This window comes from Acomys minous, assembly GCF_964271855.1.
Source record: "Acomys minous genome assembly, chromosome: 1".
NCBI classification, from domain to species: domain Eukaryota; kingdom Metazoa; phylum Chordata; class Mammalia; order Rodentia; family Muridae; genus Acomys; species Acomys minous.
Genome location: NC_140483.1, coordinates 84,244,970 through 84,272,328, shown reverse-complemented (window position 1 = coordinate 84,272,328; position 27,359 = coordinate 84,244,970). Strand labels below are relative to the sequence as shown.

Below are 27,359 nucleotides of genomic sequence, written 5' to 3'. Positions count from 1 at the left end.
AGATTAAGCGAGCCAATGCTTGGCTTTAGAAAAGTTACCATCTGTGCATCACTAGCAACAAGGGCAATAATGTTATATGTGAAGTCAACAGATAAATCATGACAAACTTGCCTGATGGTTGTGAGAGATTACATGAATAATGGAACTCTAAAATTAACCTGAGAGTAAATAGCAAGCAGAACCTCTTCTGTCCTGTCAGTCAATTTTGAACCAATTAATATTTTCTGAATAAACTACCTCCTCTGAAAAAATCCATTCCTTGCACATCTCATTGCCTGTCACTATGGCACCTAAAGTGCCTTTATGTTGCACACATTAGAGGTACTTTTTTTCTCTGTGCCCTATTCCTTAAAATCTTTAGATATATTAAGATTTAAAGTTTTAGAAAAGGAGACATAGATGATATTGAGAAGACAATATAATTTATGAATAAAATAAGAAGGGGTGTGATTTGATTGGCACCTACTATATCATATAAAAGATATCCCCACAGTCTCCTAAACTCAGGTTGTTACAGTCAGAAAAATCAGAGCATCAACAGTCATTTGAGTTTATTATATATAAGAAAAGACATGACAATTTCATTTTTTCTTTCAATTATTTTTTCTTGTCAATAACTTAAAAAGCCAAAATTACTAATTGAGACATGAGAATTTTCGGCAATTCATAAGCTGCATTAACTAATTTCTTCCTAGGTAATCATCTGCATAAATGTGAATGACATAGATGGGTCATTTGACCAGTCTGTTTATTTCAGCAGAATGATGGATTGGTCATTTGTCACAAAGCATAAGATGTCTTCTGAAATTTCATTTATCAGAGACATTAATCACCTCAATTCTTTGCTTTTGCCCATTTTGAATAATTAGTTTTGGGGAGTAAGTATCAAGCCCCTCAATTCCTTATCTGAGATCTTTGTGGATCCTTCAGTGGCTTAATTTTCTGCATAACCTCTGAAAAGTTTTCTTGATCCTGAATATCTTGGCAATCTGGAGGAACTTACTCCTTTCTTGCCTTTGCCATTGCTCTCCTTTCTCCTGAGACTTGTCTCTACAAGAAAATTTACCAACAGCTGCTAAGAGAACTTAGGCAGAGTACGGCATTCATGAATGGTGGAAGTTTTGGGATTACATGATAAAGGAAGAATGGTTGGATCTCTGCATAAGTAGAATAAACTTCACATTGCAAACTTTTCTTTTAGAAATGTGTTACAGTACTATTTGGTTCTGTCTCTGTTGTTCCACTCATTATTTCTCTTCTGGTCTATTACATACTCATTTAAAATATGGATCAAGTCAAGTGTTTCTTTTATGTTTTCTAAAACTTTTCTCACCCATTTCATAAGAAATGCCAAACTCAATATTGGTGGGTTTCCAAGAAGACATCTTTAGCATGACATCTTAAAATTCTTTGGGTTTTAAAGATACCTGTGCAGTGAAGTATTATTTGTCATCCTTCAGAGGATTCAATGACAATACTAATATCATAAGGAAAACAGGTATTATCTCTAAAGAAAAATTTATTCTAGGTCCATATAATGATACTTGGATATCAGTTTTCATGATGGACCACATGGCCCAGGACAACCAATTGGTGTATTCTTCCCAGAGAAAGACCCCCTTCTACAGCCTCATCATATGAAAGCTTCCTGGGCTTTTCCCCATACACTTTGGTCTGGAATTGTTATCAAAACAATTGAATTCTTATTTGGGAATTAGTATTGCTTAGACTTTAAGCGTATATCCTCTGAAGTTACAAGGAGACACAACCTCACAGTAAACCCCCTGATTTTATAACTCTTATATTCTTTTAGCCTGTCTCCTGTGATATTGACAAGCCTTAGGTACAGAAGTGCTTTGTAAATATGTCAATTGGTACTGGGATCAACATTCTGCATTTTGATTGACTGTGATTTGCTGTAGTAGTCTCTTTCTGTTGAAAAGAGAGATTTCATTGATAAGGAGAAAGGACAAATATATATATTTGTCCATATATATATATGGACAAATGTTAGAGATTGAACATCCTTCAGGTTTGTCTTGCCATGCTAGACAATGATATGAAAAATGGGCAAGAAAGCCTGTTGGTGTCCTTCCTCTTTTGGAAATCTGTATGGCTTGTCCTCACAGAGAAGGCTTTCAGATCACCCCCAGGTCATGAGGATATGGTCCATGTTTTTGAAATGTGTGGTATATGAATTCGAAAAGCAACAGATTGTCATGCATGGGAGGGCTTGAATGGAAGGAAAAGAATTGGAAATGCTGAAATAATAATGTCAAGAATGGATTTATAAAACAGAGAATAAAAAGATGGTGTAAGGGACCAACAAGGGACAGAAAAGACCTGTAGGGAAGATGAAAATGCCTCACCTTCTGAGCACTGTTGAGTTTACAGAATTGCACACAATACTTAACTCAATAAGTAGGCTGCTTAAAAGCATAAACAGATTACCTGGAAAATACTGTACACCTAAATTTAGAGATAGTATAACAAATAAATATAATGGAAATTTCATACACACATTTAAATTTTTTCAACACCATGCATTTCCTCACAAAGAATATTTCAGCTGTGACAAGTCATCCAACGCATTTTCTTTTTATTTGTTATTATTTTGATTATGTTTTAAACTCTTTTGTATTTTTGGCTATAAATATTACATTTCCATGCTTTTCACTCCCCATACCTTCTATCATACTTTTATTTCTTCCATGGAACTCACTCTTATTCCCAGCAAGAGTCCATGCTCATTCTGGAATCACACTTTAAATCAGTGATTTGAAAATGAAAATAGAATGAGAAATTGTTATTAGCTCTCTTATAGTAGAACAATTGATTACTAGATATCTAGACTTCACATGTATATATTATTGTACTCCTGAGTTACAAGGTATCTAGTGATAACAGTTGGATTAATATAATTAAGCTAACCTTAGAAAACAAGATCCATAAATCTTCATTCAAGCCATGAGAAGAATAACAGCTAATAGTAATTTGTAGGGGTTCTGTAACCAACAAAAAGCACTGTCTATGCCTAGACATTCATGTCTCAGCTACTCTCAGAGCTAGTGCCATATATTGGAATTAGCAATATAAGTTACCTGCTTGTTTTGTAGTTTAAAATTTCCACATCCCAATTGTATCCCCCTCCCTTAACCCTTCCCAATCCCCCCTCCCTCCCTCATCACGTCTTTCTCTCTCCCCTAATCCTCACAAAGGGGAGCCCTCCTCCCCTAACATCTGACATCAGCCTATCGAGTCTCATCTATACTACCTGTAACCTCTTCCTCTATAGCCTGACAAGGCTGCCCTGACAGGGGGAAATGATCAAAGTTCAGTGGCCAGAGGGCATGTCCAATGTACTCCCTGCTCTTCACACATGGGACCCACAAGGAGACTGTACTACTACATCTGAGTAGAAGGTGTAGGTCCACATCACACATAGGCCTTGGTTGATGTTTCAGTCTCTGCATTATAATGTAGTTATCCTGTATTATCTCGATAATATCCACTTATGAGTGAGTATATACTATACATGTGTCTTTCTTAGTCTGGGTTAACTCACACAGGATAATCTTTTCTAGTTCCATCCATTTGCCTGCAAGTTTCAAGATTTCTTTGTTTTTAATTGCATAACAGTATTCCATAGTGTAAATGTACCACAGTTTCTTTACCATTTTTCAATTGAGGGACATTTATATTGTTCCCAGATTCTGGCTATTATGAATAAATCAGCTATGAACATAGTTGAGCAAATGTCCTTGTATGGTGGAGCATCTTTCAGGTATATTACCAAGAATGGTATGGCTGTGTCTTGATGTAGAATTATTGCCAATTTCTTGAGAAAGCTCCAGACTGATTTCCAAAGCAGTTGTACAAGTTTGCACTCCAATGCAGAAAACCAGCCTTAATTTTTCGGTGCATCACACATACCTTATATGCTTATAAGTTTAGTACTATATAATGCTTGTGAGAAATTACATTTTCATAACAAGAACTGGACACTAACACTGGATCAGACCTGACAGGATTCATTCCTCTCAACATGATGGACACTAACATCCTGCATCCTTCATGTTCTAACACCAAGTGCTTCAGTTGCTGTTCCTCACCAGAACAAGGCAGTTCCCAGGACACCTCCAAAGAAAGCTTCCAAAATCAATAGGTCCAGCATTTCTGATTGTCCCACACAAGATTCTAATTCATGCTGGAATTTCCTAACATTCAGAAATTGGACCACAAATGTTATTACTAGCTTATTTAACCACTTTCTCAATCTTATTTGGGCCCCTACAAAGGTATTTTTCATCCCAAATCAGCTGGAAAAAAACTTAAGAGAATGGGACCCCATTTCTTTAAGAGAGGCTATGTAGGTTTTTGATTGATTTCTTGTGTTATAGAGGGTTATTTTCAATGAGAGCTGGTTATACATTATGAGTGGTCTTATTTAGAGAGAAAACAAGGTTGGACTCAGGAATGTCTCTCTTTTCCTTTATCTCCATTTCTTAGGTTTGGAAATAAGGGTTTAAAAAAAAGAAATGGAAATATATAAATATATTCAGAAGATAGAACACAAAGTAGATTAGTGAATCTACTCCTCAATTTAATGACTCTCACAATGTCACTCGCAATGTTATTTTTAATTTGCTAGTATAGAATTTTGTGTATAGATGCAAAGTAAGATGAATCCTATATACAGTGATATAGAATTCAAATGTAAGATTATACCTCACACAGTAGATACATATTTTACTCTAATATGGTAGGTATTATACACATACAACTCAATTATAATACAAGGCTTACTTCAAATTTTTGAAAGTGCTATTGCAGACTGTTTATGATAAATAAGTTATACAAGATAATTATTAGTTGATCAAATCATGGTCATATCAATTAATAGTCTTTTTTCATTAGAAAAATAGACATCTTAGGTGAAAGAGATAGATATGATTCTATAGAGAGTTAAGGTAAAATAGTTAGATAAGGTCTTCAAAAACCTCAGAGACATACACAATATCATGTTTAAAAATGTTTTTTATTATTTTAAGGATTCATCGACAATGAGACAGTTTGAATCCTGGCAAAAACCAGCCTACCTCAAAAAAGATGATGAGCAAAAAGAACCTGCTTATGGCGATGGCTTCAAATGTGGCCAACAAGCCACTGGGAAAAATGTTCTCATTTCTACTATAGACAGAATTCTGCACAAAAAAGAGCAAGCTTGGATACAAGCAGAGTTGATAACTAAACTCTGCCAAGACAGTGTAAGCAAGTCCTCAACAGCTCATGCTTCAAAAATGTGTCTGTCAGATATATTGGTCCAGAAGGCTGAAGAAGGTGCTCCAACATTATAGAGAGTTTTGGGTGACTATCCAAGTAGCAAACTATCTCTGTCATCTCATTTGGAAAGCTACTAACCTACACTCCTGGTATACTCAGGTAATCAAAGCTTATTCCTTCTCAAGTCTCTGATGGGGCTAAAGATCAGATAGTTTAGTATTCCAAATAAGCTTAGTTGTTTATGGGTTAAGATGTTTTTAGGTATAGATAGCTGGTTTTAGTTGATAATCATGAGATATTATAGAAATTGATTCATAATCAGAATTTTGGATTTGCAAAGATAAGAAAGATGTTTTCTTCAAGGCTGTCAAATACAAATATCCAAACCTCTAAGAATATAACATTTATATAATTTCTGATTGTGTCATGGTTCTTCTCGCTATACGGAGTTCATTGTATATATGTGTGATAATATAAATGTATATGTAAAAATAAAAAATGCTTAAAAATAAGAAATAAATAAATAAATAAATAATAAAAGGAAAAAGAAAAAAAAGATCCCACTCATGCCTCAAGCTACTGACCTACAATATTATGGGCATAATTTTGAAAATGCAATTATTCAACTTCAGTATTGTCAGTTATTCTTTCATCTCTTTATTCACTTAGATTTCTTCATTTCCTCAATGGACCCTCAATTTCAAAATAGGTAATTATTTGTGAGCACTAAAAACAGAAATATGACTGGAAAACTCCAATTAAGCATAAATCAATAATTCTTTGTGACAAATGAATTGGTTGCACAATTCTATCACTCCTTTGATCTTCCTGTAATCTGTTCCTTGGGGTTTTACTATTTTAACTCCACTTGATTTGAATTCTTTCACAAAAGACTAGTGATCACACTGTATTTGTATTATAGTTAATTATTATCTGAATATTAGAATTTACCTTCTTCTTCCTTGTATAGCACTTGGATATGTTTCTGTAAGATGACATAAAGTAACTGCTTTGCTCTGTAGGAAGATCCTTTTTTATTATCAAAGCCAACAGGAACTGTTCTACTTTCCTTTCTCTGGCACAATAATACTGTGTTTAAATGTTTAAATAATGTTAACTTTGGAGCAGATTTTAAGTATCAATTATAATAAAAACCAATAGTGTGTAATAAAACACATAACTACATTTCAATGATAACAAAAAACTTGAACTAGTTCTCACATGAGATAAAAGGATAATTGACTTTTACCTGTCTTTCAAAACCACTCACTAGCCAGGCAGTGGTTGTGCATGCCTTTAATCCCAGGACTTGGGAGGCAGGGGAATGTGGATTGCTGTGAGTTTGAGGCCAGCCTAGTCTACAAAGGGAGTCTGGGATAGTCAAGGCTATACAGAGAAACCCTCTTTTAATAAACAAACCAAAAAACAAACAAAACCACTCATAAGATGCATCGAAAAGTAACATTAAAATGAAAAAGTTTTAAATAAATATAATATTTACAGAAAGCCATGGAGATAAATTATCCCATAATGTAGTTGTGACATAAGCATGAGGCCCTGAGTTTGAATCTCCACAACCTATGTACAGAGACAGTTTCTGTAGTGAGTGCCTGTAATCCTAGACTGAGAAAATCACAACATTGAAGTAACTGGTGCTTAATGTCATGCCTGCTAGTGTTGTCAGATCAGACAAGTGATCTGAAATAATCAGGGTGGTTAACTATAGAAGAAACATTTCATGCAGTCCTCTGGCCTCCACATGCACATACGCACATGTACATATAGTACAGTACACTATAATACACATATATGTAAATCCTCAATGACAGTAAGATAAGATTTAATAGAAGAAAGTGTGTTAAAAGAATAAAAAAATTATAATCATTCAAGCTGCCCAAACCAACGCACACTTCCAAAGGTGTGAAGTTCATCACAACTGAAAAAAAAATAGAATGTGTATAAGTGAGGATGGTTTGCTGAAGGATACACCAAGCCAATTCAGATTAAGACAAAATATTTTAAAATTTGAAAACAGAGAGTGTCATTGAAAGAATGTTGGTAGAATTATTTTGCTTAAACATACCATGTAATAAAAAAATAGCTCCAGAGACAAAAATATACTAGAGATATAGAAGATCCATCTATGGAGAGTTAGAAAACAAAATAATCCCTGAATTTTCTAAGAATGCTAGCTTGAATGTAGAACTATTTCCAGGAAGTACAGTTTACTTGACAACCTATCTGAATAGACAAACTCAACAGAGGATAGAGCCTCACGTCTATCAGTATCTTCAACTATCTGCCAGTAAAAATAAACACAATTTGAGAATGACATTTCTCTCCATAGTTGTCCTTACCAAAAGCTGATGCTTAGCTACTTTTCTATACCATCAAACACCATTGAATATGAATTACTTCAAAACATAACATTGGTTAATTTTGTATATAAGAGACAAAACTTGTTAATATATTTGACAGTAGAAACTGATATGAAAAGAAGCTAGACAGGATGTGGTCAATAATTGTGGGGTACTCTCAATAGCTCTTGCTTCAGTGATCTCCAACAGCAGTGCCTTCTAAAAGCAAACCTCACAGATTTTATATTTGAAAATGTTTTTGAAAGGAAACCATAAATGTTGTGTCCTGTGGGAAAAATCAAATCAGGGTTCACCTGAAAGAGGGAGTGGGGATTGAAAGTAGGATACAGAGACACAAGAAATGACGAATCAAGTCAGAAAATTTCTGATGAAGATTCCCTTTAATGCTGACTTAGCAAGAATATATATATAACAAGGTCAATAGGATCTATTCTAATCTCACTCTCCCTAGGCCCCAGGCAAGAATACAATAGCCTGAATCACTTCCTGTAGAACTTCCTAGTTCTCTGAGTAGTTGAATGAAAGAACTTCCTTGATTCTCTGGGTGGTTCCAAGTTGGGGTTTCCCTACTTCTTTCAAAGGTAAATCATCCAAGGATAGCCTAGAACACAAGACCTTGTGAGGCAAAGGTCAGCAACTGGAAGGTCACAGCATGTAGCCAAAGCACAGGATTTCTGACAGGGCAGAATTTGGCATGGCCCCCCACATATGCCCCTTCTTAAAATAAATTTATGAAGAGCTGGTCTTAGGTCAGCGAGTAGGTGCTTATGGTTGCCCATCATTGGCATATGAATTCCATCATTCATGGCCTGTCTTAGGACTGATAAGGCTCAGACTCACTGTTGCCCGTCTCTGTCTTGCCTCCATATCAACACATGAAGAAGGGAGGTGTCTTTGAGCTCTATGCCATGTGCTTGTGCTAGTATCAGCTGTGATTGCTAAGACATGAGCTGGGTTGGAAAGGACAGAAGGCACAGACGATAATCTTGAGCCCTGCCATCATTGCCAAGGATAATCCATGTCATAGATTACTGTTAATTCTAAGGAGACAATATTGAATGAATCTACCTGCATCCTACTCTAGGGAAGTCTAGCATGACATTGTAACTTGCTCAATCATCTCCAGTCACTAACCACATAGTTAAGGCATAAAAAATATTAGTGAAGCAATGGCAAAAACAATAGTAGATATGAGACCAATAACATAAATATAACAGAGATTTTATCACTCAACAGCATACCACAAATCCCTTTCCAGTTCTCCACAGTCCAGCAGATGAAACTGACCCTAATAATCAGGGTGGAAAATTAACTTATACACCTTAAAATCTGGGTTTCCAGAAGGAAAATATTCCACAGCAGTCCCTGCAGAGCACTGACTCCAAAGTTCAGTCAGGTTCGTAAGCAGGATGCGTCATAGGGACTGGAGTTCTCCTTTCCTCCTCAAACACAGGGAAATCAGCCAGTGAGTGTTGTTGACATACGTTATCCCAAGAAGCAGGTTGAAGAAGAGCAGGATCAGGAATAAGTGTCCAATGAAGCTTCACCTCTGACCTCAGGATCATCAGCAAACTCATCCATGTCAGCATCACCTCGATGCACAAGCCTCTCAGGTAGCCAGCGTGCAGTGTCATGTTCCTGTGAGAAAACAAAAACAGAGCCTTGACCCCATATTAATACAGGGTCAGGTCCATTCCATTGCCCAGTTAAAGGATTCTTCCATTTCACTCTAGAGAAGGATGACTGAATATTAGTGTGTCAGAATCAATTGACTGCAGAATTTTCTTTAGCATCAAGCAGTAAAAATTTAAAATAAAGAGAACATGACTCAAAGCATTTTTAGGTGATTGGGGGTAAAGTTCCCCCTTCTTTACTTTGTGTAAAGAGGTTTTTATGGTAGAATGAGTTCATTCCACCGTACCTTGTCCTTGAGGATTATAAGGAGTACCTGTAATATACTTTATGGAAAAAGAGTCACAAAAGTTTTGAAAAGCTTTATTGACATACCCTGAGCCATTATCTGTCTATAGGTTAATGAACAAAGGCATAATTTTGGAAAAGAGTAGCTACCACCTGTAGCTCAGCAATTTGAGCAGACTTAGCAGTAATAGGAATAACATATGTCTGTCCACTACCACATAAGCAGCTCTTCCATTAAAAGACCCATCAGTAAAAATCAGCAAACCATCTCTCACAGGCTGAATTGAGTTATCTTGGGAAAAATAACTGGATGTCTAAAAAGTGGAGAAGCCTGTTAGAGGGAAAATGATTATCTATATACTCACAAAATTGTTCACAAGCCAATGGCCAATTGTCTGTGTTAGCAGACAGCCAATTATGTTGTTCCTTAGAATATGGTTGAGTAATAAAATCAGATTCTTTACCATAATATTTTTTTGCATTCAACCTATATGAATCAACTTTGCAACAGCCAAATAATAAGATACTATTACTTTATTGGAAGAAGATGGCAAATGTTCCCACAAGTTTCAAGTCTCAAGTAAGTTAAAAAATTTACATCTCTGTAAGTAATTTAGCATATCCAACCTGTGGAGATCAGGTTGGAATTCAAGAGTTCTGCCTGTGTTAATCCCCAAGTTCTGGGGTTAAAGATGTACACCATCATGCTTTGTTTAATTATTTTATCTCAATTCTAGTAAAAAGAATATTTAAATATCTCAAACAAAAATTAATCAAGGAAACAAGAAAATTCTAATTTCTAGGCAGTTAACTACATATTCCAGTCTACTTTAGAAAACTATCAGCCTCCTAGTTCTTTCTCTTTAATCGGCCACATGTCTGTAGTCATCTCTTCTCTGAAAGAGTCAAGCACAAAGATAACTAGGAGCAGCGTCTGTAAAATTTTCTGGCTCAAGGACATTGTAGCCCTAGTCTTGTTTAACTAGTTTTATCTAAGCTGGAAACTCCCAGATGTAAATGTCTAGTTCCAAGGGCAAAACTAGTTTATCTCTCCTTTTTGAGAATCTAAAAAATTTTAGAAATATCTCAAATCAAAATTAAGCAAAGAACAAGAAAATCATAAACACCTTGTAGCTAAAGAGATTGGAATTAACTCCATTCCCTAGATTAACTTGGAAAATTGTTAGTCTCCTACAAGCAAAGTTAAACACAAAAATTCTAAGTTTAAGGCAATAAACTATTTTTAGACCACACTTTTTCAACCAGCCACATTTTCACAGCCATCCCTGTTCTGTAAGAATTGAGCCCCACAGGCAGCAGCCAGGAGCAGTGCTTTTGAAAGAGTTTGGCCCATGAATGCTCCAGTCCTGGGCTTGTTCCCCATAGGCAGCCACTGTGCTTGGGTCCAGGCACCACGAAGGGTGGGTTGGCCTGCTCCTGCAGCAGAGGCAGTACTCTTACTGCCTCATGGACTGTGCATGTCATGTTGGGCTGCACTGTTTTGGAAAATTGGTCAGCAAGTAAAGCTTGGCCCTCTCTCAAGATATAGAAAAATGAAATAATATTTACACAATCAAACAAATTTACAGACATAGACATAAAACTTGGCATGATGATCATAAAGCAAACAGTCTGATAGACAATACAAAAAGCAGTTTTGAAACCTTGACAAAAAACACCATATTTAAGGTTTAAACTATCTTTAAAGCCAACAAACAAATGAACAAACAAATATATATACAAACGTTTATAGGTCTAAAAGCATAATATAGCATTTCTATAATTTTATCCCAACTCTATCTCACATTTTAAAATTATCTACTTCCTCAGTCTAAACATGCTTTGCTTAAGAATTTCTCACACACTCTGGTGCCTCACCTCTGACCATATCCCCTGGACGGGGAGACCTGATGGCACTCAGAGGAAGGACAGCAGGTTACCAAGAAGAGACTTGATACCCTATGATCATATAGAGGGGGAGGTAATCCCCCTCAGGAACTGTCATAAGGGAGGGGAATAAGGGGAAAATGGGAGGGAGGGAAGAATGGGAGGATACAAGGGATGGGATAACCAATGAGATGTAACAAGAATAAATTAATAAAAAAAAACATACGCAAAAGAAAGCTTAAAAAATATTTCAATCAGCTGGGGCAAGGTTGGCATTCATTAATGTATCAACCATTGCTATGGTAAATGGAGCCAGGTCCATACTGAGCATAAGCAGTCTTTAATTTTTTTGCGTTCTATTACATTATATAGGAGCATACTATTTGATTCAGCTGTTCTGAAAATCTAGTGCTCCTGCAACCAGAGAAATTAGCTCACTGCTCATCTCTTATCCTTTGTTTCTTGCTCTTGGTATTCCAGTCTCTAATGGGCACATGCTTTAAGGGCTATTTACTAGATTGGAAGCCTTCTCTCTCTGCCCACAATGACTTTTCTCAACATCCTTATTTTTTAAAATTCTCTCTCCAATTGTTTCCATCTCTTAGGTAAGCTAACTTCTTTCTCCAAGGCCTGAACCTGTCCCCAAAGTTTTTCAATGGATTCCTGTTTCTCTGAGGGTGCTCTAGATGGGGCTGCCAGTCATGCTTTTGAGAGCAAACTGCTTCCCTTTCTATATCTTCCTTATCGCTATTCCTGGATTCTCTTATATTTCTTTCCAAAACATATTCAGCTTATGAAAATAAATCTCTCATTTTGCCACACTCATGTTGGGGATCAAGAACATCCCTGATCAAAACCCAAAGGGAAAAAATGGCAGATATATCTTCAGATCCATTAGTAACATAGTTACCTTGTAATCTTTTACCAACTTCATCCCAAGTTTTTAAACTAACCACTTCTTCTTCAAGAAACCATGGACATATTTCAATGACAAAATCTAAAAATCCATCCAATTGTCCTTTATTTAGCCTTATTCCTCACATATGAAACTTATTTTCCAATGTCTCTCTTAGTAAGTCTTTACTATTGCTCTGTCCCATAATTGCATTGCTTACCTTGCCATTCATCTGCGAAGCCAGGTGACTTTGGGGCATACGATCAACTTCTCTTTCACTCATCATTTCATGCAACTTCCCTCACTTAATCCCTCATTTTCAGTCGCCTGCTCAGGCACCAAATGTGTCCCTGCCCATGGGAAAAATCAAATCAGGGTTCACCTGAAAGAGGGAGTGGGGATTGAAAGTAGGATACAGAGATGCAAGAAATGACAAATCAAGTCAGAAAATTTCTGATGAAGTTTCCCTTTAATGCTGACTAGTAAGAATATATATAGAACAAGGTCAATAGGATCTATTCTAATCTCACTCTCCCTAGGCCCCAGGTAAGAATACAATAGCCTGAATCACTCCCTGTAGAACTTCCTAGTTCTCTGAGTAGTTCAATGTCAGAACTTCCTTGATCCTCTGGGTGGTTCCAAGTTGGGATTTTTCTACTTCTTTCAAAGGAAAATCATCAAAGGATAGCCTAGAACACAAGACCTTGTGAGGGAAAGGTCAGCAACTCGAAGGTCAGCAGGCAGCCTAAGCACAGGATTTCTGACAGGGCAGAATTTGGCATGGATCCCCACAATGAACACAATAGTGAACATGCTTTTAAGCATTTCTGAGGCATCATTCATTACTCAAGCATGTTTGTTTTGACATTGCAATGTGAAATTGTGATCCTGTCTCAAAAACCAAGGTGTATGGGGCTAGATTGGTGACTCAACAGATAAAAACACTATTCTTGTAGAGGACACAGATTCAGCTCCCGATACCTACATGATGTCTGGCTTAAAATCATGAATAATTCTACTTCCAGGAGATGTGGCATTCTCTTTTGCAGGGGTACTAAGTAGTAAAGTCTTCAGGAAGCTTTGAAATGTTGTACCCTGTTATTTGTGATGCCTAGTACAAAGTGAACAATATTTAGACTTATAACAAATATCTCTTTATATTTTTAGATAAAAAAGATGAAAGTATGAATTGCAATAAAATGTATTTAAAGCTTATTAAATATTGTCTTCCAGATACAGTAATAGTGATGATCTACATATCATCTTGAAGGGCTTATGACATGCCCAGGTTCAAACCAGATTGTGTCTCAGTACACAGAGAGGGAATATGAACTTCCATTCCTTACTAAGAAGCTACTTCCAATGGCAAACACTTGCAAGTGAAAAGAAATTTTCTCCAATGAAGCCTTACTTGACATATTAACCAAACTATATGGTAGGCTCCATGTCTGCAATAGAAGGCCAACACAAAATAAACTTAACTGTATTTTATAGATATTTTGTCTCATATTACTGGTTTCACACTTAGATATTATCATTTCTTCTTTTGTGTTTCTATGTGTTTTGTTTGTGTGTGGGCCTGGTATTGGGATCTGTGTGGGTGGTGATATAGGGAGGATTTGGGTGAGGGGGAGGGAAGGAAAACCTTGTTCTTAATATAATATATAAAAATTATTTTCAATAAAGCATGCATGTATATAAAGAAAAGTGAAAAAACATGGCATTAAATATACAAAAAAATAAAAGTTCCAATAGAGTTTATGATTCCAGATAGCAAATGCACATGGAAATATACTCTTCACAATAGTTGGATGGTAATGAAGTCTCCTGGGAGGGTTGCCTTGGGAAACAATCCTCCTAGCAGCATGAGTTTTGATGATATGTTTATGGTCTCTAAAATACTGAAGTTTATTTGTATCTGTTTGTGGATGAGAGCCCAAGATCTAGATGTCTGGAAAATCAAAGCATGATGGGAGATGGGAGACCTTATCCTGATACACAGATGATAATTTCTTGCTCTTTACTTACTTGGGGGAAGGCAAGATTCTGTTTAAGATTTCTTTGAAAAAGGAACTGTCAACTTTCAGAATGGATGTATCCTCACAACTACTTACCTCCTGTTCCCTTTCCCTTCTAACACCATCATTTTTGGATTTAGATATGCAATGGATAGACTTGGGAGAGATGTAAATATTCAAACTTAATAAAGGTAGTCAGGCACAGAGTAAGGTTATAACTGTCTGCTGGTATTTTAATTGTAAAGTATACTTATATTAGTTTGAGACACATAGTTTACTTAAGTTTTGCAGTTGTGTAGCATAAAAAAAATCTATCAGTGGAGAAATTTTCCAAAAAGAAATGGCCTCTGAAGAATAAGTTTGTCCATTCAATTTGTGTTTTTTCTAACTTATAAGAGCATAGGAGTTTGGGTATTTTCCTTGTGACTTCCTGACACATTATACTTTATGTTTGTGTGTGTGTGCTGTACTGTGCATGTATCCCTGCCTTTATACATATGGGAGGGAATTGAGTGGAGATCAATGTTGGCTGTCTCTAACCTATCACTCTTCTCATTGTTGGTCTTTAAGATTGTTTTTGATTCATTTACATGCATGACTGACTTCTCTGAATGTTTGTATGTGTACCACATGCAGGTCTTGTAACTGTGGAGACAATACAAGAGTTATAGAGCCCTTGGAGCTGGAGTTATATATGATTTTGGGCTAATGACCATGTGAGAGCTGGGAACCAAATCTGTGTCCTTTACAAGAATATCAAGTGTTTTAACAGCTGAGTTATCCATCTAAATGCATCCAAAATAGTTTTTGAGAAAGGTTTCTCACTGAATTTATAGCTTAAAGATTCAACTAGAGTGCTTATCCCTCAAGTAGTGTGAACATTTTCACTGTGATGAATAAAAAAGGAGTCCACTGCTGGGCTGAATTCCGCAAAGTCATTTAACAAGAAACTGTCACAATACAAAGAGAAAACAACAGTCACCAGCACAGGCATGCTTAATGCCTGATTAACAACCTCATTCACTTTTCCATTTTGCTTATACCAGTAACTTGAGCTATAAGTTCATTTTTCAGAAAGAAATGAGACTTTAATCACATAGTAATTACATAGCTTTAGGTTATTTTTACAATTAAGTTATCTGTTACAAAGTTAATTAATGTTCTCTTTGGTGACCGAATTGATATCACAACATTCATTGAGTATCAAGTCTATTAATTGAGGGATAATTATTAAATGAATTCTAAAACCATGCAAAATTGCATATTTATATAGCTTATATATTTGGCATATCATAATAGGTCATTAGTAAGAATTACATTCCAATAGGTACTCAAATCTTCAATTTCTATGTTTGGAAATAATAGTTACACTAGGGATTTATATAATTTTAGAGAAAATATAGTCATACATAGGAAGTAATATCCTAACATTTGAAAGAAATGTAGCCCTTTAACAAATAAAACCAAAATGGAAAACAAGATTAGGGCAAATGTGTTTCAAATATTCGTGGTTTTGAAATGTGATGCTGGTAATAAGGGACAATCATAGAGAAAATTTTTATAACACAAATTTGAAAAACTATATGCACACTACATCAGCATTAAGCACTCTAGCCACTGAAGAAACCTTGCAATTATTATCTTTGCTTAGACACAGTCAGCAGTCACAAATCAAGTTAGGGTTTAGATCCCATTATTAAATTGTATTTATGCTCTAGGAAAGCTGTATAACAGCATTGCCTTGTGTAAGAATTTTTTAAACCACATGTTTTGCCAAGTAACTGCTGATATTTACTTTCAATGTTTGATGTGACTGCATTACATACTTAAACAATAATCTTTAAAGACCCTGTTTTAAAAACATTATCTTTGAGATGGTTAGTCCCATTATTACTGTCTTTTATCATATTCTAGTGATGTAGAAGTGACTGAATTTCATTAAATGTCTTGATATATAAGGTGCTTAGACTTAATTTTAAAACATATCTATATAAGTTACAGTTAGATCTGTTAAAAGAAATAGTAAATGATATTGAAACCAACAGTAGAACATAGGCACTTTGTGAGAATTCTGAGATGCAGTAATAAATGTAAACTAGCATATGTGGACAGGTGGCACAAAGTTCAAGGATGCTATATTCATGAAAACATCATTATAATTCTGTATCATAAGCGATGCTAAACTACAAGCAATAAAACGCATAAGTTAAAAGATGTAGATATTTATAAAACTTATCTCCATGCATTCTTGAAGCTGAAGCAATTGAAAATTCAGCTTGTAGAAATCATTTAACCTTTTTAGTTCCATTGGATGGTAAACAAAAGAGGAATGCACTACTTAAGAAAATACCTAGGACTCATTTTCAGAAATCCTCTCTGTTGTTATCATGGAAATTCAAGTGTCTCCTACATGATATTTTCTTTGGTTAGTGTCAGTAACTTGAAAGTAAGACCCTATTCATGAATATACTGGATAGTTCACATTATAGGACCTACAGGAACCAAGCTGAAATTCAACTGGAAGTCTTCTCTCTGAGTAACAGCTTTCGTAAAGTCACAAATTGGTATGTAAACTGTTAAGGGAGAATGGCAATTGATAGTCCTACACAGCTATTATTCTTACAAAGCACAATGAGTGTCCCAGTACGATATCCCTAATGATGCATAGTAGACCTCTTACCTTGCTAGTAATCCAAAGATATTTAATTGGAATTTAATTTTGCTCAATGGAAAGGTACTCATGACTAGTATTGTAAACCTAGCCAACATATGTTAAAGTATCATTTATTTACCTAATGTAATTGCCCTCTAGGAGGGTTATTGGCCCTTTCTGCTAACCTGGTCTTGGTCCTGAGACTTACTCCAGAAGAAGATTCAGCTTTTAAGCTTTTTCTGAACTTTGGGTAGCTTCTTCAACTCAGCTCTTCCAGCTCAAACTGCTCTCTTAGCTGACTGATTCAAATTGCCTTCTCCCAGCTTCTTACTGAATTGCTCTGTTTGGCCTCTAACTCCAGCTATCTGTTCTAAACTTCTGGATCATTTTCATTCCCTGGTTTGTTTTATCTTCACTTGTGTCTAGCTTGTTCTATCTTCATCCTCTCTGTGGAAAACTCTAACTGTTAAATCTGCCTCTGAGTTCTATAAATGGAACTGCTACACCCAAGTCCACTACACTATCTCTCAACTCACTCTCAACTGAAGTTACTGAACAGAACTGATTAGAAATCAGAGACCTGGATTTGCTTGTCTCCTGAGTGGTTGGATTAAATAAAATACAGCTATACTGGACCTAAGCTTTCTTTCTTTACTGGAAATTTTCTCTATACTAGGGTGGAGCTGAATTCCAAGATCTATTTGTCTCTATCTCATGAAACTGAAGGCATGTTTGTAATCCAGACCTACAAGATCTTTGAATGAGATCTCTTACTGGAATGGACATATTCTGAATTAAAATTTCTCTACAAACATTCATAGAGTGAGAGAACATATACCCTAGAATAGATCCTACAATGGCTATTTACCTAAAGTAATGTAAATGCTAAAATATTATAAATGGTGTATACAATACCTAAATATAACTTGCATCAAAGAAATTGATCAAAAGGTAGACACTAACTGTCCATGGGTTGTTCAATCTCAACTGACACACTTGTACTGAAACCATTTTGCCTAAAGCTCAGAGAACATTAGGTGGATGTGAAAATGTTATAACAACCGGAAGTCCATGATTCATGTTGCTAGGTAGTGTCCATAAACAAGACTTGGAAAATGAACCCATGGACCCTGCACAATACAGTAATTAGCGCAAGGGCTGGATAATTAGAGCAAGAGTGGCCATGCCAACATAGACTGGTAACACAGCTACTAAGAGATAATTACTTGCCTCCAGGAATGAGCACTCATATACGTTATCCAATCTCAAATCTTTAGGCTTAGACACATGTACATGCAGGCAATACTAAATGAACTAAAAAATTGAACACTCACAGTTGTAAAATAATGATTATAATTAAAGAATTAAATATCATTGTCAGGGAGAAGCGTGAATGGAAGGATATAGAGGAGAGAGTAAAAAAGACACAGTGCTATGGATGAAATTATCTAAGGCTATAATTAGTTCTAATTTTCCTTTATTGAAAATAGTTCTTTTATTATGCAGTATACCATGATTAGAGCTTCCCATTCCTCTACTCTACACAGTTCTTTTTACATCCCATTTTCACCAGACTCACTCTCTTTCTATCTCTCATTCAAAAAGACTTTTGAAAAGTAAAACCAAAATATGACAAAATAAAATATAACAATATGAAGCAAAAACTTTCATATTAAAGTTAAACAAAGCAAACCAACAGGATAAAGAGTCCCAAAAGCATGTAAAGTTGTCAGCGACTCACTTGTTCTAACAGCCAATGGTCTCATAGGAAAATAAAAAAGAATAAAGAAAAAGAAAAAAATCCACCTAACTAGGTCTTAGATTTTTTATGGTTCCATGAGCTCTGAGGGGAGAGGTTCAATAGAGTAACCAAATATAGATTTTCTTTCCAAGAGAATATCAACTTTTAAAATCTCTCTCTCTCTCTCTCTCTCTCTCTCTCTCTCTCTCTCTGTGTGTGTGTGTGTGTGTGTGTGTGTGTGTGTGTGTGTGTGTATGTTCACATGCACAGAGCACATGTGTTCAGGACCTCAAAACAGAATAAAATATACTAGAAGAAGTATATCAGTCATTTGTGAATAATAATATATGGGTTATAGGATCTCTGTAAAAGAAGCTTATGTTTTAATAGCTGAGGCAACACTTTAATATCTAGTATGACAGGGCATTCTATTTTGAAGTAGTCAGTAATAAACACATATATACCTATGTGGTCTTTTTAAAGTATTGACAATAACACTTATTTAAGTCATTAAATAGTATTGTAACGTTGTAGTTTTGCTTATATTTGCTGACACTGAAAATTATTATCAACCCATTTGATAGGGAACATTGAGGAATTAAAATGCCCAAAGTTAAAATGTTTTCAAAACAGGCTGCCAAGTTGAGACATAAATCATAGGCAAGATACCCAACCACAGTTGAATAAACTGCACAATGAGGAGATGATAAATGTACCACAAAGGCATGTTTCTATGGAAGTTCTTATACTTAAATCCTGGCTGATGAAAAAAATATAGCTGTCACTTGGGAAACATGCTTGTAGTTTCCAATCTGAAAAGTCTGTAACATTCTAGCTTGAGGAGAGAGGTTGCAATTTTCAGCTCCCTAGTCTGCTCTGCCTCTCTGATCAATTGGTAGCTACTTGATTACAATACATTTTTGTTATCTGCATTGACCTGGTATTTGAGTTGTCTTGGATCTAAATAAAGCCCAAAACACTTACATATATTTCCTTCTCTTTTTGTTATAGCAACTCTACATAGTTAATACTATAGTTTTAATATTTACAGATATTAAAACAAAGACTTCATTTTTATTATAAAGTAAAACTAAAAATTACTAAGTAAATATTGGGTATGTTCAGCAGATAAATCCAAAAGAAAAAGAAATTATGAAAGTCTTATCAATGTAGTTTTTGGCCAGACAACCAAAGAATTCTGTCTAAAGCCATCATTGTAGATACAGCAATGTACATTTTTACTCAATAGTATTGCTAATTTTCCAGGATTACAAATGAATTGATGATTAAGATATTATCATATGCAACAAGGTTTAAGATTTTTTTCTGTTTTAATGAGAAAATATTATTTTTAAAAACCTGCTTTGGCACTAGAAGAATTTATAAAAATGTAATTTATCAAGATATTTGTTTTCTTTTTGACTAATCTATGAAAGTATTTGACTATAAGAAAAATAGAATGAATATCTGCAAAGGAACTTTGGTTGTATAACATACAGCCTTATTTTATAAGAAATTATTTTTTAACTTACTTATAATTCAGAAAATAGTAAAATTTCTTTGATTGATATAAAAAAAAGCCCATTACAAATAGCCAAAAGCAATGTCAAGAATACTGTAATTGGAGAGTAATCTTGTGTAAAAAATATAAAAATATAAATTCATGGTCTAGAAACCTCTGTCTCCTCTTCACTAAAGTTATTTCAATAAATTTGCTGTGCGGTAGAGGTAAATGTACTTACAGATATGGTTGCTCTGAGCTATAAGCATTATGCTAATCTTTTGTAGATTATTTAACATGATAGGTGGATATTGAACAAGGCAAATCTAATTCACAATGATAAAAGAAGATATCCAATGCTTATGATACAAATTATATATGAAATGAACAGGAAGGCATTTTACCAAGTATTTTTGTCATTGCTCTTTCATAAAAATATAAACATGATATATATATATACTCAAATTTTGCTTAGACAGCCATGCCAGCTCCTTATCATATGTTGATTAATTTGTCCCTTTTGAAAAAATGGAATAAATACAAATTTGAAAATAAATCTACAAAATCAGAAAAATCACCTAAATACTTATTCTCTATCTCTGTTGGTAAACCCCAGTCTTACGGTTGAACTTGAGGTCTCTAACACTGATACATATCTTCCAGTTCATTTTTTCCTTTGTATTTTTTAAAAATATTTTGAGTTAAGGACTCGGTTAGTGACCAAGCTTCATTTGAACTTGACGATGTTTTCCTGCCAAAGCTTCATAAGTAGGTAGGAATGCAGGTGTGTACCACCATGCTTGGAGCTTTCTATCTCTGTGACACAGTGTGTCTCTTTCATGCAGACATACATACTACTTGTTCATTGAGTCATGTATTTATGTTACCCTGTATGTATGAATGTATATATGTATATTTGTGTGTGCACAAGATTATGCATCTATGAATAAGAACATTTCATTCAAAAAGTAAGCAATCTAAAGACTGAAAAGAAAACTAATATTTATGAAATAGTTACTTTTTGCCTGTTCATAGACATGAGTATTGAGGTCTAGCATTATTTAGCTTTTTATGGTCTTAGAGTTAGGAAGAAAATATGGCTCCAAAGTTCATGTTCTTTCCACTAAATAGAATTTACTGAACTTCAAGAAAATATTTATACTTTGTAATTTAATGTAAAAGTGAAATCAAAAATATGTTATGTCTTATTAAAAAGGTTTTGTCAATTCATAGAAGAAAATGATAATAAAGGGCCTAGAATGGATATGCTGGTGCACACAAGAATTTATCATGAGCACATAATCCATTTGCTCCTACAACTGATGGATGTTAAACAGTTATGGAAGAAATGTATCCACAACCTCATGGGAGCATTATACAGGATAGATATACACAAACTTCTAAGTGAGAGATAGACAGAAGGAACACAAGTTGGAAGACTTTTTGGAGGGAGGGAGATATAATCAAAATATACTGTATAAAATATCAACTAATTAATGAAAGTATTCCTTTAAAAATCTCCCCCTTTGTTCCTTGGCTTTTAGTTTTTTTCAGTATATGATTCTGCATTATTTCAAATTACTGGCCTGGCCTACTTCCTGTTTCTTGGTTGGTTATTTTCACTTATATCTTAGACTATAGAGGAGAATTTCTAATTTTCCTTTATTTAGCTACCTTCCATCAGGAGTTATATTGTTTGTATTTATTTTTATCTTTCACAGAAATTGACTTCCCTTTGAAGTTAATTTATATATGTGATGTTCATTAAAAACTTTGAAGTACAATGCACAAAAAAGTTTTTAATATGCATTAATATTAAATAAAGGTATAATTGCTGCAAAAAGAATAAATTCCCAACTCTTAAAAAAATAGAAAGCCTTATCTCATATTAGATAAATTGTCCTCTAACTTCTGTCTATCATCTATAAATCAGGGTATCTATGCTTATATCTATCTATCTATCATTTATCTACTACTTACCTACTTGCCTGCTTATTTATCCAACTGTGACAGAAATATATATGTTCGAATATAATGTATATATGCAATCTTTTATTTTATATATTTAATTTATTTTGGTTGTTTGAAACAGGGTTTTTCTGTGTGGCTTTGGCTGTCCTGGACTCACTTTGTAGACCAGGCTGGCCTTGAACTCAGAGAGCTCTGCCTGCCTCTGCCTCCCAAGTCTGGGATCACAAGCATCCACCACCACACTTGGATATTTACCCAGTCTTTGAAAACTGTGAAATCTTGTCTTCTAGTCATACTTATCTCCCTTTCCCTTCTTTTCCTTCCAAGTTTCACATTCAGACAATTTATACATTAAGTATGTATACATTTGCTGTTGCAATCAACATAGAGTTACTACTCTAACAATGCATATGTAAGTGCCATAGTATATAATTGGGTCTTTTGTAATTGGTTGACATGGTGAAATCAAATTCATGAGGATTTAAACTTAAATATAAGAGGTTGGCTGAATATATGGTTCAGTAGTATCAAGCACATGAGGACTGGCATTTAGATACAAAAATCCCATGGGTATATTGCTTAGGTCTGTAAATCCACAATTGGAAGAGGCAGAAAGAGAGGAAATGTTGAGGTATGTTGGCTGCCAGCCTAGCCTGAAATACAGGAGCTACAATTTCAGGGAGAGATTTGTCTTGAATCAATAGGAAGAAAATGATACCTGAGTGCATCTGATGCTCTCTGCTCTCCTTTATCCTCTTTGCACATGCACAGCACATGTACTCACACACACACACACACACACACACACACACACACACACACACACACATACTGAATTGAATAAATAAATATTAACCCAAATCAATAAAAAATTAAACCAATTTCAAAATTAGTTGGAATTACACATTCAAACCTAAAACTTTTGCTATTTTTTAAGATAGGATATTACATATTGCCAAAATATACAAGAATTCACCAATATCACTGAGAAAAGGAAGTCCAATACAAATAAACTTAACTATCTAAACTGTATGAAAATAATTATAATATCATCAAACATAATTGTTTCTTATTTGTTTTTGCTAATAATACTTTTAAATAATTAAAAGATGTAGAAATTGGGAAAGAGATAAACCAAACTAAAATATTTGCCTATGGATATACCTTAGAATTATATCTTAAGAAATACATCTATATACATATGTGCAAACTATCTCTTTCTCTTGTTTTGGTTTGTTCTTAATAGTTTTGTATAGAAAACTAGTTCTGATTCATGAAGATTTCAAAATTTAGACTACTTTAGATTTTTGAATTGTTTATTAACACAATGAAATGAGTAATTTATCTGTTCTTGATAGCAAGTTCAAAAAACACAGGCATTTTCACTTTCATAAAACAAATTAATTGTAATTTACTCACACTACATCCTGATTGGTTTCACCTCACTTGTATTTTCCCATTCTCACCATAGTGCCCTTCATTTCTCTTCCATTCTATTCCTCTCTCCTAGTCCTTGGCAGAAGGAGAGATCCTTCCTCTATATGATCACAGTCTATCAGGACTCATCTAGATAGCCTGCATGCCATTCCTTATTATGCCCCCTGGGACTGCCCACCAAGGATTAAATCAGGGATACAAGAGTTCATGTCAGAGGCATTCCCAGCTACCGCCACAACCATGGAGAATGATCTATCCATTGGCTCTATCTGAACAGTGGCTCTAGGTTCTCTGCTTGTATTGCCCTTGGTTTGTGGAACACCTTATTCTACCCTCCTGTGTCTAGGTCCACTGGCTTTCATGATCTCCTTGTGAGACTCTTGAGTCCTCTGGTACTTTCCATCTCCCCACTCTTCCATACAATTCTTAGGACTCCACTCAGTTTTTGGGTGTAAGTCTCAGCTTCTGTCCTGATCCCCCGACTGAGTGGAGTCTCTAAGAGGACATCTGTGTTGGGCTAATATTCACTTATAAGTGAGTATATACCGTGCTTGTATTTATGGGTCTGGGTCACCTCAGTTAGAATGTTGTTTTCTAGTTCCATCCATTTGCTTCCAAATGTCAAAATTTCCTTGTTTTTAACAGTTGAGTAGCATTCCTTTGTATAAATATACAATAGTTTCTTCATTTATTATTCAGTTGAAGAACATGTAGGTTGTTTCTTGATTCTAACTATTATGAATAAATCTGCTATGAACTTAGTAGAGCAAATGTCCTTTGTGTATGGTGGAGTGACTAGATCATGCAATATCACTGTTCCAAATTATCTGAAAAAGTGCCAGATTGCTTTCCAAAGTGGTTGTACAAGTTTGCACTCCTACCAGCAGTGGAACAGTGGTCTACTTTCTCCTTATCCTTGCCAGCATGTGCTGTGATTTAAACATTTTTGTAAGCCATTCTGGTAAGTGATAGATGGACTCTCAGAGTTGTTATTATTTGCATTTCCTGATATCATAAAACTCTGAGCATTTCTTTAAGTTTATCATGGCCATTTGATGTTCCTATGTTGAGAATTCTATGTTTAGCTCTATACTCCATTTTTAAATTGATAATTTGATTTAGTGGTATTTTGGTATAACTCTAATCAAGAAAGTGAAATAGTAGTTAGAAAAAAAACTTCAAGTTTCTGAAGAAAGAAATTGAAGAAGATATCAGAGGGTGGAGCTCTTTCTCTTGGGCCCATGGTGCTGGCAAGATGGACAAGTGCCCATGGTCCTCATACTGCCAGAAAGCTCCACAGTCACCGATGTGACTAGAAATGGCATGGTAAGCAATACAAGAAAGCCCACTTGGGCACAGCCCTGAAGGCCAATCCTTTTGGAGGTGCCTCTCATGCCAAGAGAATTGTGCTGGAAAAAGTAGGGATTGAAGCCAAGCAGCCAAATTCTGCTACCCGGAAGTGCATGAGGGTACAGCTCATCAAGAACAGCAAGAAGATCACAGCGTTCGTGCCCGATGATAGTTGCTTGAGGAAAACGATGATGTTCTGGTTGTTGGATTTGGTCAAAAAGGTCATGCTGTGGGTCATGTTCCGGGAGTCTGATTTAATGTTGTTAAAGTAGCCAATGTGCTTCTTTTGGCCTTGTACAAAGGCAAGAAGGAAAGACCAAGATCACAAATTTTGACAATGCAAATACAATAATAAACTTTCATATTCTGAAAAAAAGAAAAAAGAAGATAGAAAGATCTCCCTTGCTTATGGATCAACATAGTAAAAATGGCCACCTTACCAAAGGCAATTTACAGATTCAATGCAATCCCTTTGATAATAGCAACGTAATTCTTTACATACATTGAAAGATCAATTCTCAACTTCAAATAGAAAAAACAAAAAAATTCAGAATAGCCAAAACAATCCTGTACAATAAAAAATCTTCTGGAGGAATCTCAATCCAGGATCTCAAAGTGTACTATAGAGCAACAGTAATTTTAAAATCTTGGTATTGGCATGCAAATAGACAGTTTGATCAATGTAATCACATCGAAGACTGAAAAATAAACCCACATACCTATAGACACTTGATTTCACACAAGTAAGCCAAATCCATACAATGGAAAAAAGATAGCATCTTCAAGAAATAGTGGTGGTCTAACTGGATGTCTACATGTAGAAAAATGCAAATAGATCCGTATTTATCACCCAGAATAAAACTAAAGTCCAAGAGGATTAAAGATCTTAACATAAAACCAGGTACACCAAATGTGTTAGAATCAAAAGTGGGGAAGAACCTTGAACTCATTGGCAAATGAGACAACTTCCTGAACAGAACACCAATAGCTCAGGCCCTAGCATCAACAATTAACAAATGGGACCTCATGAAATGAAAAAGCTTCTGTATAGCAAAGGACACTGTCAACATAACAAAATGGCAGCCTACAGACTGTAAAAAGATCTTCAGCAACCCTATGTATGTCAAAGGGCAAATATCCAAAATACTATTGCTTTTAAAATTAACTTTTATAATAAAGAAATGGAGCAAGAAACTAAAGCTATTTTCTTCTTTAAATCTAATTAAAACTGTATTTTATACAATTGTGGAAATTTTATTCCTCAGCAAGAGAAAGAACAGAAATAAAAATGGCCCTTATATTACTTTGAAAAAGGACTCAAAAAATTAATGAATCCATCTTGTTTCCTTAAATTCAATATTAGACAACATATAGGTCATCAGTAGATAGGTCAGTCCATAAAATACATGTGTTTATGAAGCTGTAAGAAACTAATAAATGAAGTATAATTCTATTTTTAGAAATATACTAATTCTTTTGAAGTAGTAATCACTGAAATTTATTGGTTCACAATTTCCAAAATTTCTTACAAGTGTAGAATCAAAGGTGGTTGTAAAGATAGCATGTACTAAATTATAAACAATGTCAGTAGAGCATGCCACAGTGTAGATAAGCAGATGATCTTGCTTTGTATAAGTAGACATAGCCCATCTGTTTCCATTTCTGTGATAAAACAACATAACCAAAAAATCCAGGGACAGAAGGAATTTATTTAGCTTACATTTTCACATCACAGTCAGTAGTCCAGGGAAGTGAGGGTGAGAACACAAGCAGAGCAGGACCTAGAAGCAGGATGCAAAGACCATGAAGCAGAACAGATTAGTGTTATTTTCTTCTGTGTAAGCTTGGATTCTTTTACCATCCAAGCCCACCTGAGCAGATATGACATCACTCACAGTGATCTGGACCCTCCTGCAACAATAATCAATCAAGACAATAAAGCACAGACTCACATACATGCCAACATTATGAAGGTAATTTTTCATTAAGACGCTCTTCTTTTAGATCAATAGGCCCCCGCTATGCCGAATCCAATCTATCTACCCAGCCAGATCTACCACATCCTTATCCCAACTATAGCTCATTGATTCTTCTAGACCTTTCCATTCACATCTTTTTCTGAACTCATAATATCAAGCCTCGCACATCATGTGCTCCAGCCTAGTCTGGTCTCACCTGTCTGTACAACAACCATTTTCTACGCTTCTTGCTGGATCTCCTTTACTTAAACCCAGCCACAAGCCCTTCCCATGCCATGCCTATTTGCCAGCCTGATATACCCTAAAACAACAGGATTAGTCCAAAAGCCAAATCTTGTTCACTAGC

General features: G+C 35.2%; 1 pseudogene across 1 annotated transcript; it reads left to right on the top strand.

Annotated features, from left to right (window-relative positions):
• Positions 1 to 24,925: 24,925 nt before the first annotated feature.
• Positions 24,926 to 25,386, top strand: LOC311606548 (small ribosomal subunit protein uS12-like; annotated as a pseudogene). The gene has a single exon. The product of its transcript is annotated as a small ribosomal subunit protein uS12-like (transcript).
• The last annotated feature ends 1,973 nt before the right edge of the window (positions 25,387 to 27,359 follow it).